The 11,981-nt window shown below is 41.2% G+C and overlaps 1 protein-coding gene across 2 annotated transcripts in view; it reads right to left on the bottom strand.

Moving 5' to 3' along the window:
- Window positions 1–11,981, bottom strand: part of LOC145403013 (uncharacterized) — a 763,478-nt gene that overhangs the window by 706,907 nt on the left and 44,590 nt on the right. The gene's annotated exons all lie outside the window — the stretch shown is intronic.

Here is an 11,981-nt window from a genome sequence, read left to right as displayed (position 1 = left end):
TTTAGATCTACCGAACCACCTACAACTCAGATATATGGAGTGGCAGAACACAGCATCAAAACTCTTATTTAGGAGACGATTTAGTCGAAGTGAAACTAGGCACATAATTGAAAAGCTTATAAAAAGAGTAACAGGTGTTACTTAATTGACTTTCTTATAAAGAAGAAAAAGTAAAGATGTCGCCATAATATTGCAGAATAAAGCCAAACAGCACCGAGTTCAGCGTTTAAAGTCTAAACTGTTTTTATGGAGAATTAGAACGAAAGAAGATCTATGAGCATTGCTGGAAAGCTTATGAAGAAGTAACAGGTGCTAAGAACGTGAGTTTCCTCAAAATTCGAAATCATAGTAAAAAAAAAAAAAAAACGCCAAATTCATTACCAAACCCGTGCTGCTTCAAAGACTTCATAAAGCAACAGCGAATCTACACACATTACTGGAATGCGTATGAAAAGCAACACGTGCTACTTGCATGACTCTCTCTCTCTCTCCAAATATATATATATATTGATAGACAGATAAATAGATTGATAGAAACACAGATTGATAGATGTGGATATATACAGATATACACATATTGTACATCTATCTATCTATTTAACTATCTATCTATCTACCTATCTATAAACATATACAAAGATAGACAGATATACAGTAGCTAGAGAGAGAGAGAGAGAGAGAGAGAGAGAGCCATGGGCAGGATCCCACTGCTACCTGGCGGGTCCCCGGGTGGCGGATAGGGTAAGGCCTTGTAGATATAGTGGTACCGTCTTAGACGGCACGGTCATGGGACCCGCTATAGATACATAGGGCTCCACCGAATATAATGAATAAAGTGACAAAAAAATATTACATCTCACCAGAAACTACGTGGCAGGGAGGTGAGATTATTTGCCACAATCCTTCCAACCAAACGTAAGTTCTATTGCAAATGATTTGACGGGCGTTCCTGTTGGATCATCGTCTATTCAAGGTCCAACCGCACTCCCTCCTGTGTTTACGGGCAGTGTGCCACCGAAAGTGAGTAGGCACTGTGTTGGCAAGTTAGAGACTGGGATATTAAACAATCTGAAATCCCTAAAGATCTATGCATACAATGTAAGAAGCCTCGCAGAAGATTACAAACTTGATAACTTAATGATTGAACTGGAAAACTTTAGTTGGGATATTGTAGGTTTGAGTGAGACCCACAGAAAAGAAGAAAAAGCAATTCAGCTCGAAGGCAGCAACCACCTATTTTACTATAGAGGAAGGTAAAATGAAAGAGTTAGTGGTGTAGGATTTCTAATTAACAGAAATCTTGCAGACAACATTCTTAAATTCAGCAGTGTATGACAGAGCACCAATTGCATTGGTTGTAATTAGCCTGTGCAAAATATATACCCTGAAAGTAATACAAGTATATGCACCAACTTCTCAGAGCTCAGATGAAGCAACTGAAACATTCTGTGATGACATCTCCCAGACTATGGAAGAAGAAAAGACAACATGTACTATACTCATGGGAGACTTCAATGCAAAATTTGAGAAATCAAAAAAATGGAGAAGCATGTATGGGAAAATTTGGAGTGAGAGAAAGGAACGGAAGAAGAGAAATGCTGGTAAACTTTGCTGAAATGTACAGTACAACATGAGAATAATGAACACATTCTTTCACAAAAGAACAAGGAGAAAGTGGACTTGGAGAAGTCCAAATGAAGAAACAAAGAATGAAATCGACTTCACTGTAGCAGATAAGAATAACACGATCAGAAATGTCAATGTCATTAACGAAGTAAATATCGGAAGTGACCACAGAATGGTGGGTTGCACAGCCAGATTCAATTTCAAAAATGAAAGAAAGATGATTAAAGATAAGAAGATATACCCAATAAAAGTAAACGAAAACAAAGCAGCCTTTCTGTTGGAAATAAGGAACATATTTCAGGCTCTAAGTAATGCTGAATGTGACACTGATCAGCTGAATGACAGACTAACAAAAGTGCTGAGAAAATCAGCGGAGGTAGTAGGAAAACCTAATACAACAAAGCCAAGAAGTATTCAGAAAAGACACTCGAGCTTATGAAAATAGGAAAGGAAATGAAAGCAAAAACAAGGAAAAATGAAGCAGAACGAGCGGAATTAAATAAGCTTATCAACAAAAGACAAAGAGAAGAAAAAAGAAATAGAAATATGGATCAGATAAAAGAAACCATCAAGAAAGGAAAAAGTCTGAAACAGGTCCGAAGTAAAATGGCACTAGACAAAAACGGTGAAGTCATTAAATGCAGAGATAAGATGTTGAAGAGAGTTGAAGAATTTTACAAAGAACTGTATGGATCAAAGACCGTAGTACCAATTGCTAACTTTTCAGTTGACACAAGTGAAATACCTGAGGTAATACCAGACGAAGTAAATATTTCTCTTAAAAATATGAAAAGAGGGAAGGCTCCGAGAGAAGATGGAATAGTAGCAGATTTACTGTTGGATGCAGGAGAAGAAGTACAAAATAGGCCTGCTCACTTATTTACCCACTGTATAAAACAGATGAAAATTCCCAAAACATGGTGTAATGCAATAGTTATTTTACTTTACAAAGAAGGTGACTCAAAAGATCTTAGCAACTATCGACCCATTAGCTTATTATTAGTCGTTTACAAACTCTTCACTAAAGTCCTTACGAACAGAATAACAACAAATTTAGAGGAAAACCAACTGAACAGGCAGGATTCAGAAACGGGTATTAAAGATCATGTAAACACAATGAATCAGCTAATTGAGAAAACTGCAGAATATAATAAACCACTGTACTTAGGTTTTGTTGATTACAAAAAGCCTTTCGAATCAGTGGAGCACATAGCCATTATAAATTCATTGCGAGAACAAGGAGAGAATGAGAACATTGTAAAACTGCTCGAAAACATATATAAAAGGAGAATTGATGCAGTTAAATTACATAAGGACTCAGAGAAAATTAAGATTGAGATGGAAATGGATAATGAATTACCATTTGTGGATGTAAAAGTTATCATGGACCAAAATGTTTTGAAGACTAAGGTATACAGAAAACCTACAAATATTATGTCATATGTTCATTACTATTCAAACCATCATATTAATGTAAAAAGATCTGTGTTCATATCCATGTATCTAAGAGCATATAGAATTTTAGACCCAAAATATTTAGATGATGAACTAAAAATGATTCAGAGTATTGGAAAGAAGCTAAAATATCCACAAAGCTTACTAACTCAGTGCCACAATACAGCCAAGAAACGATTCCTTGAAGGGAAAACTTATAAGCCAGATAGCCAGAACATTCAAAGAACCCTTGTCCTCCCCTTCCATGAAAATTTCTTGATGTTGTTCACATACTGAGGAAACCCAATGTACAAGTAGTATTCAAATATGAGAACACCATCAAAAAAACCCTCATCAAGAACAGCCCTTTCAGTAATTCAGGCGTTGTTTACAAAATCCCGTGTAAAAGCTGTAACAAATTTTACATAGGACAAGCTGGAAAAGATTTGGAAACTAGAATCTCACAACATAAATACAGTGTAAGGACAGCCCAACAGAGTTGTGGTTTATTTCAGCACAAAGCATCCAGTGATCACCATATTGACTGGACAGGCTCCAAGATTCTAGCAAGATCAAAAAGCTTAAATGAAAGAAATGTAATAGAATTTTCTCTAATTTCTGGCACATATGAAAAGAATGTAAACATGAGCTATGGTCTTTTTAAGTGTGATAAATTGTTAACTGAATTAATTTTAAAGCAGTATCCCCCAGACTAACAAGTGATTGTTCCCTGTCATCTCCTGGTGGTGTTGTCACACCTATGTGGGACACACCAAGCATTAATCCTCTAGGTCTGAAGTTAAGCATCAGTATTTATCCCCTCCTCCCTCCCCCCTCTCCCCTTCCCCCTTCCCCTCCCCCTTCCCCCTTCCCCCTCCCTCCCACCCCCCTTTCCTCCCCTCCTACTCCTTCCTCCTTTGTCACGTGCATTTTAAGATTCAGGTCATCCTTTGTTGTGTTCCACTCCCTGCTGCAGGTGACCATAAGTTAAGCCGCAGGTAAAAATTCAGGTCATCCATTGTTCTGTGTGCCACTACCTGCTGCGGGTGTGCATAAAAGACCTCTACCCTTTACGTCTCTGTCTTACTCTGTCTGAAGATGTAATATACGAAAGTACTCACTGTCGCTCCTTTCATTTCTCCTGTGGTTAGTTTGCATACATATCTTTACGGTGAAGTGAAGTCTCTGCATAATATATATATATATATATATATATATATATATATATATATATATATATATATATATATATATATATATATATATATATATATATATCCATCCATCCATCCATCCATCATCCAATCCTACGTCACCCATGAGGAGCGTAGGAGCCCGGGGCCAGGCAGTTGGTCCTGACATTTAAGCTGAGGGTGACCAACCTCACTCATCTCTGAGTGGCATTACGTGAACAATAAACCCCAACCAACCCTTGGATATAAACCTTCACCGGCTCAATCCGATTGGAGAACAATAATTACCCACTAACTACCAGGCGACAAAATTTGGTTATATGGTTACCATCCAGCGTAGTAAATGTTTTCCTGGTGTACAGGAAGCCATTTGGCTTGTCACTCAGTGTAGAGTCACCCACAGGCAGAAGGAACAGGAAAGAATGAAGGAATGAAAGACAGAAGAGGGAAAGTAAAGTCACCCGTAGGCAGAAGGACGAGGAAAGAATGAAGGAAAGAAAGATATAAGAAGATGGAAGGAAAGAAGGATGGAGGAGAGGACAGGGCAGACACCCGAGAGCAGCACTACATTGAGTGAGTGGATGGTGAGTGCTCCCACCTACCATATATATATATATATATATATATATATATATATACATATATAAGGAGCTAAACAGAGCACGGTAATTTAGTGTGTTACCTTCGAAATAACTAAATGTTATCCTGGCACGAACCTGGATTCCCTGGGCTCTTTTAAACAAGAAGGAACACACAAAACACACTTCCGATGCATGCAAATGGTACAAGGTAGGCACACAAACTCAGAGTGCCGACACTACAGGTTTATTATTATTCTCGCACTCTAGGTACAACCTTTGCACATTAACCCTGAGACACAGAAACTATGAGAGAAGTGGTCAGTCTGGGATACGGAGTTTCAATCTGAGGGCCTGAAAATACCTCTTCTTTGAGTGCACTAGGGAGGTCGTCGAAAAGTCCATACACCGAAAAAAAAAAAAAAAAAAAGTGAGACCCAGAAAGTGTGTTTACGTCTGTAGTGTTTGGTGTTGTTAACGTGTATCAGGACGAAAAAAGGCCAAAGGGGAGAGACTACGACTCTAGTTCCAAAAGTGTGGAACCTGATACCTAGTTCTCCCTATGGACCTGGGGGACCAACGGTAGTGTGTATTATTCCAAAAGTGAGCACACAGAGAGGCTAGAAGGGAACCAAGAAGTCGGGACAGAAATTTTATACAGTTGTGTCACTGGGATCTGTTTTCCAAGTATAGGGAGGAGGGGACTTATAGGGTGTGGAAGGGGGAGCACAGAGATGGAGGTAACTCCGGGGATTGGGGTGTCTTGTAACACTCGGCCCGGGCCCAGGACTAGTCATGGCTTCTCCGGGGCTGAATTGCGTTAAGCCAGTTCAGTCGGCGAGAAGGGACGTTGTGGCTTCTCCTTAGCTGAATCGTGCCGAGCTGGTTCAGTGGATATGGAGGGACATCGAGATTTCTCTGGAGCTGTAGGTTAGGAGGGATATCGTGGCTCGGGACTGTCTCCAGCCAGTTAAGGATCGATGTCGCATCGAGCCAACGTCAGTGGTTTGCACCGAGCCAAACTGGAGTCGGTGAAGCATTGAACATTCTTATTAGTACTGCATGGAGCCGGTATTGGACTGAAGAGCTCCATCCGTTTGAAATATTAGGAGCTCTAGCTGTGATGTTGGATGAGGTGGGGCTCGGGGAGAGAGGGGTGGCTAGTGGTGGCGCGTGCGTGATCTCCATTCCCCTCTTGCTTGGACACTTGTATGGTAGCTATCTTGGCGGTGGGGCGAGGTGGTCTCCCTTCTTGTTGGCAATGGTTTTCTGTGGTAGTAGCTGAAGCAAGGACTATAGTAGACAACCTCATCCCGGGGATTTTATTACCTTCACCATTTTTAACCCCTACACCGCGGGCATGTTTACCAATGTTTTGCGTGTGCCGCGGGGTTATTCGGGCTCCAACAGACTCTCAAAAAATATTTGCCAAAAATCAGGTATTAGTCCTAGAATATTAAAATTAAATATGCTTATGGCACATACCTTCAGCTTTCTCCTGGAATGTTTGTTGATCCTTCGTCGTTACCGTAGGACTTGTGGAGACCTCTGAAGTTGGTTAACGAAGTCTCCACTTTACACTTCCCGACAACCCGTAATATGATTACCACAGCCAGATATTAACACTATGAACACTATTTTATGATTTTCAAGTAGTTTGGGATCCATACTCCAAAAAAAAACCCACTGTGAAAGCAATGAAAATTACGAGCGTGTCTGACCGTCGCACTGGCACTAGTTCGTTCTTGGTACTCTGTCATTTATTATTCATAAAACCCCTCACACTTCATATTTCTATTACTATATAACGCTTATTACAGTCTTTATCCATAAGTTTCCTTCAGTAGTATTAGTTTATTGTCACTGTAGGGATTCAATTTCTTTCAGTAAAATACGTAGCATTCACTTTCTCGTCCTGTATACTAGCATTGAGAGTGAATGTCACTTTCATCTTCACTCTCATAACTCATAGTATTCAGACATGCTAGAGTGAAACTTTCACTTTCATTACTCCTAGGTATACTCGTATTCTTATAATACTACTCATTTACATTTATATTTACGTTCTCTATTTTATTTACGTTATTTACATTTCTATTTTATTTACACTGTGTTATGCACTGTCACTTGAAGTAACTTATAAAACTGTTTTCCACTGTTCACGTATATTTACATTCATTATTTTCACTTGCTGTTTACTCATTATTTACACATTATTTACAATTCCACTTGCACTGTTTTACTCAATAGAAAGATCGTAGTCACTCTTTTATCAATTGTCAGCCCTTTACCTCTTTCCACACGAGGTTTAGTAGGGGGTAAAGGTCACAGGGCCCTTTGCATGGGGGTGAAAAGTCCCTGAAGCTAGCAAGAGCGAACAGACGTACCTCCACACTGGAAGATGAGAGTGAACTGATAAGGGTGGGCCGGGGTGGTGGCCTACCTAGGGAAATCATTACTACCAATGTTAGGCTCTTGACTCAGCTAATTTATAGCAGTGAAATGATTGGCAGGAAATCTAGACAATACATCATAAATTAGGTAGTTCCAGGTGAATGTAAATATCACTTAGGCTTCTCCCTTCCCTCCTTATATGTATATTTATTACGAAAATAGATTATACGGCATATTTCAAAGGGAAATAAACAGCGAAAATTAGCGAACGAGTGCACATGAGGTGTTGTCAGGTGGTAATTAGCCAATTCCAGGTGTATGGCACTCTCACTTACCTTATTTCTTTCTTGTATATATTATTTGGTATAAGAATAGGACATAGGGCCTATTTCAATGGATGAAATCAGTGAAAAATTCCAGGGAAGATTTACTTAGCGTAGCATGGCCGGGCAGGCGAGAGGATAGGGTAATGGAGGGGGGGTAGGGAGGGGAGTCAAGAACGGAGAGAAATGGCCAAATTGTCAACAATGGATGGGAGTACAGATGAGATTAGGAGTGCTGACTAGTGTTGGACATTGGCAGTACTGATAGATGATACAAGCCCCCACTTGGAAGCCTGGGTGAATTCAAAATAACACAGAATCACAAAAGCGACGCCCCGCGGTATGATCCCTTGCTCCCAAGCGTCACGAAAGTGACGCCTCGCGGTTAAGGGGTTAAAGACACGTCCTTATGGGAGGAGGTCTAATGTTTTTGCTTCATTGCTGACCATGCTTAGTGTGAGGACCTTCAGGGTATAGTACCAGACTCTAGATTGCTCATCTTGTTTCCTTTTCGGGTCTCTGATGAGGATGAGGGAGCTTGGTTGGTGGTAGGTTTCGAGTAAGCACAGTAGATGTTGAGGCCCCTGGATTCCCTTTTTGTGTCCGGTGTTGGAGACCCAGAAATCGTAGTGGACGAACATAGTGGTGTGGGTTGGGTGTGGTTGGAGAGAGGGTATGGTGGCGATGGCTGTGGCTCCAATAGTGGCTTTGAGGTGAATGGTGACCTTTGACTCGGGGTCAGGCTTGAAGTCGCCTGTTGCAGACACGAAGGCAGCAGTGAGATGGGTGTTGGCTGGTTTGGGGATAGGCAGGGTGGAATTTTTGCTTGTTAGTGACCTTAATTTTTTTTCTCTCTCTTTTCCCGAGTTGTGGGGTGAGTTTTATTTGTGGATGGGGTTGAAGGGGAGGCGGGGGGTTGGGGTGACAGGTTTTGAGGATAGTGGGGCACTATATCTATCAGGTGGCCTTGATTGGCGGCTTCATCTTGTGAAGCTGGGAATGCGGCTTCTCCTGTCAGGTAGGTGTGTGGAGGAAGATGAGGGGTTGGTGGATGACCTAAGGCTTGGCGATGATGGATGCGAGGTTGGACAAGGTTGTTGTGATGGTTGTGATAAGGGTGATGGTTTACTGGAGGTAGGAGATAGATGAGAAGGGATATGTGAAAATGTATAGGGTGGCTAGGTGGCTAAGGCTCGGGAGGGCGTATCTGAGTGTGTGGTGGAAGACAAGAGAGGGGGAGTGAGGATGAGGGTTGCTGGTCAGAGGAATGTGGGATGGGTTGGGTCATGAAGATGAGGGTGAGATCTAAGGAGATGAGGATGGCAGATTTGTTGTGGTATTGGGTGGTGATGGGAGGGGAGAGAAGTTCATGGGCGGGGTGGGGAAGACAGGAAAAAGATTTTTGGGATAGCTGAATGACTTAAGTTGTGGGCAATCAGGGGTGATGAAGGACAGAGTTTGGGTTTCCTTGGTGTCAGTGCTGGTATGGTCAGTTTCAAGAGGGTTATATCGATGAACATGTCGGCTATGTCATCCCCTGGTTTCGCCATGAAAATCAATGATTACCTGGTAACAACTCGGCAGGAGGGTGATTTCGATGGGACCTAGAAACTTTGACTGGAGTTTGTGGTCTAGGGACAGTCTAGCAACCATTACTTGTTGGCCCAATTGGTATAGATTATCGGGAATAATTTCATCCAACTGCAGGTCTTGGCAGTGTAGCATGTGACGGAGTCAGATCTTGAGGTGATTGAGTGGGTCTGGTGTGGCTGGTGCAATTGGTAGTGGCTGGGCCAAATGTTGTAATGGGATTAGAAATGGAGGCTTACCAAAAAGGGCCAATTGCAGATGCTCATGCCTCATTGTAGGATCTTTACTTGAAATGGCCAGTTTTCTGTGTTGAGTGCAACTAGCCTGGTTCTGTGTTAACTGGTGAGGCTTCAGTGGCTTCTTTCACAAACTGAGTTCCCTCGGGGATGGTAGGGAGACGAGTGAGAGATACAGTATCCAAATAACTTGGATTGCTGTCCCTAAACTTGTCCAGGGAAATCTGGAACGTTGTCAGAATGGAGCGCTTGTGGAACTCTGAAGTACAGAAAAATGCTGGTAATTAGGGCCTCGGCAATGGCTGTGGCAGAGTGTTCCTTAACCCCTTAACCGCGGGGCGTCACTTTCGTGACGCTTGGGAGCAAGGGATCATACCGCGGGGCGTCGCTTTTGTGATTCTGTGTTATTTTAAATTCACCCGGGCTTCCAAGTGGGGGCTTGTATCATCTATCAGTACTGCCAATGTCCAACACTAGTCAGCACTCCTAATCTCAATCGTACTCCCATCCATTGTTGACAATTTAGCCATTTCTCCCCGTTCTTGACTCCCCTTCCTACCCCCCCCTCCATTACCCTATCTTCTCGCCTGCCCGGCCGTGCTACAGCTAAGTAAATCTTCCCTGGAATTTTTCACTGATTTCATCCATTGAAATAAGCCCTATGTCCTATTCTTATACCAAATAATATATACAAGAAAGAAATAAGGTAAGTGAGAGTGCCATACACCTGGAATTGGCTAATTATCACCTGACAACACCTCACGTGCACTCGTTCGCTAATTTTTGCTGTTTATTTCCCTTTGAAATATGCTGTATAATCTATTTTCGTAATAAATATACATGTATGGAGGGAAGGGAGAAGCCTAAGTGATATTTACATTCACCTGGAACTACCTAATTTATAATGTATTGTCTAGATTTCCTGCCAATCATGTCAGTGCTATACATAGCTGTTTCAAGAGCTAACATTGGTAGCACTGAATATCCCCTAAGTAGGCCTCTACCCCGGCCCTCAGTTATCAGTTTACTCTCATCTTCCGAAGTAGAGGTACAGTCGCCAAACTTTCCACCTGGGCCACCTAACCGCGAGAGGTTGGTATCGGGTGCTGGCAACAGTGTATCTGTTCGTGTGCTCGACGAAAGTTCGAATCATCAGCTCTCTTCGTCCATAGTGAACCTCTGTCAAGAGTCAGAGTTCACCCCATAGATGGCTGGGTACAGAGTTGGGTGGGGAGAAAAATGTCTCAGGAGTAAGGCGGCTCTCCCATCGGCTCAGCCAGTTGCATGAAACTGGTCGCACTGAAAAATGTTGTGTGCAACAAGTCGCACTGACCAATGCCAAATAGATATGACTATTTTAATTGTATAAAAAGGTAATATATATATTATGATATAAATATATACTATTATATATATTACAATAATATATATTATACTATACTTATCTGACCTTGGTCCGTGCCACCTGTGGCACGCAACAATTCCATGCGAACGGTTTCCTGCAACTGGTCAAGCCGGTGGGAGGGCTGCTTAAAGGGGGAGCTTGACATAGTAAAGACCAGGGCAGGCCCCGGACAGGGGGGGGGGGTACGTTGTTTATACCGCAAGCGATGATAAATGCAGAATTAGTTTTTCAGATCCATTAGCATTCTACTAAATATTTGCATTCTTAACGAAACATTTTAATTTCTGTGTTGTTTTTACATTGTTACTATAACATGTTAATGCACTATATAGCTACTGGAATCGCTCCAAGCCTTTCTCTCTCTCATCTTCTTATATCAGTAATTCCATATCATAGGGTTATCACTTGATACCATTATCAGTATAGGTTGAAGAGGAATGCATTTTTTTACCAAACATCTACGTCCAGTTGCAAGTAAAATTACCTGCCATATTCATATCATGAATGACACTGACAAGTAAACATTAGAATGATGTTCAGACACTTTTAATAGTTACTTATTTCCTCATTAGTAGTACTTTAAGTAGTTTTTATGTGTTCTGTGATGCAACACGAAGAGATAAGAAGTTAAAATACTGTCACCTCAACAAGCAGAGTTTATGCATACTCTTGTCGAATGTGGCTATTATATCAGCTATGGTAATGACTTACCGTATCATATTTCATATGACTATGGTCATTACAACACACCTTTATAATCCATTCATCTAACAAATGATTGAATTACACATTACAAGGATAATTGATTGTGAGCAGTGCCACTTACGTGTGAGGTCACACATTTGCCTCCGACATCTACAGTTCCTATCTCTCCTACTTAGTTTAAATTAATATCCGCCCAATGAGTAATCCTGTAACGATTAATGACCTAACTTATGTAATTATGTCTCGGATCAAGAATGGTATTTCAATAGGTTTAATTGAGACCAGCACAGGACTGGCGAAATGCAAAACTAACCGTCAGACACTGGTATCTATTTTTCTACCATAAGGGCCGGTCACACAACGGTTCTTCCCCCAGTATTCAGTCGACAATTTTTAGCCATGGGTTTATCATGTAATAATGAAAAAAAAAAAAAAAACGTTTATCAATATGTAATATATGTAAAGATGCGGTCTTTTAGATGATTTTATTGTTTTCA

The sequence above is a fragment of the Coenobita brevimanus genome, chromosome 60 (assembly GCF_032717465.1).
Source record: "Coenobita brevimanus isolate Jiangsu-jjx chromosome 60, ASM3271746v2, whole genome shotgun sequence".
In the NCBI taxonomy this organism is placed as follows: Eukaryota; Metazoa; Arthropoda; class Malacostraca; order Decapoda; family Coenobitidae; genus Coenobita; species Coenobita brevimanus.
This window is presented reverse-complemented; position numbering and strand designations above follow the sequence as displayed.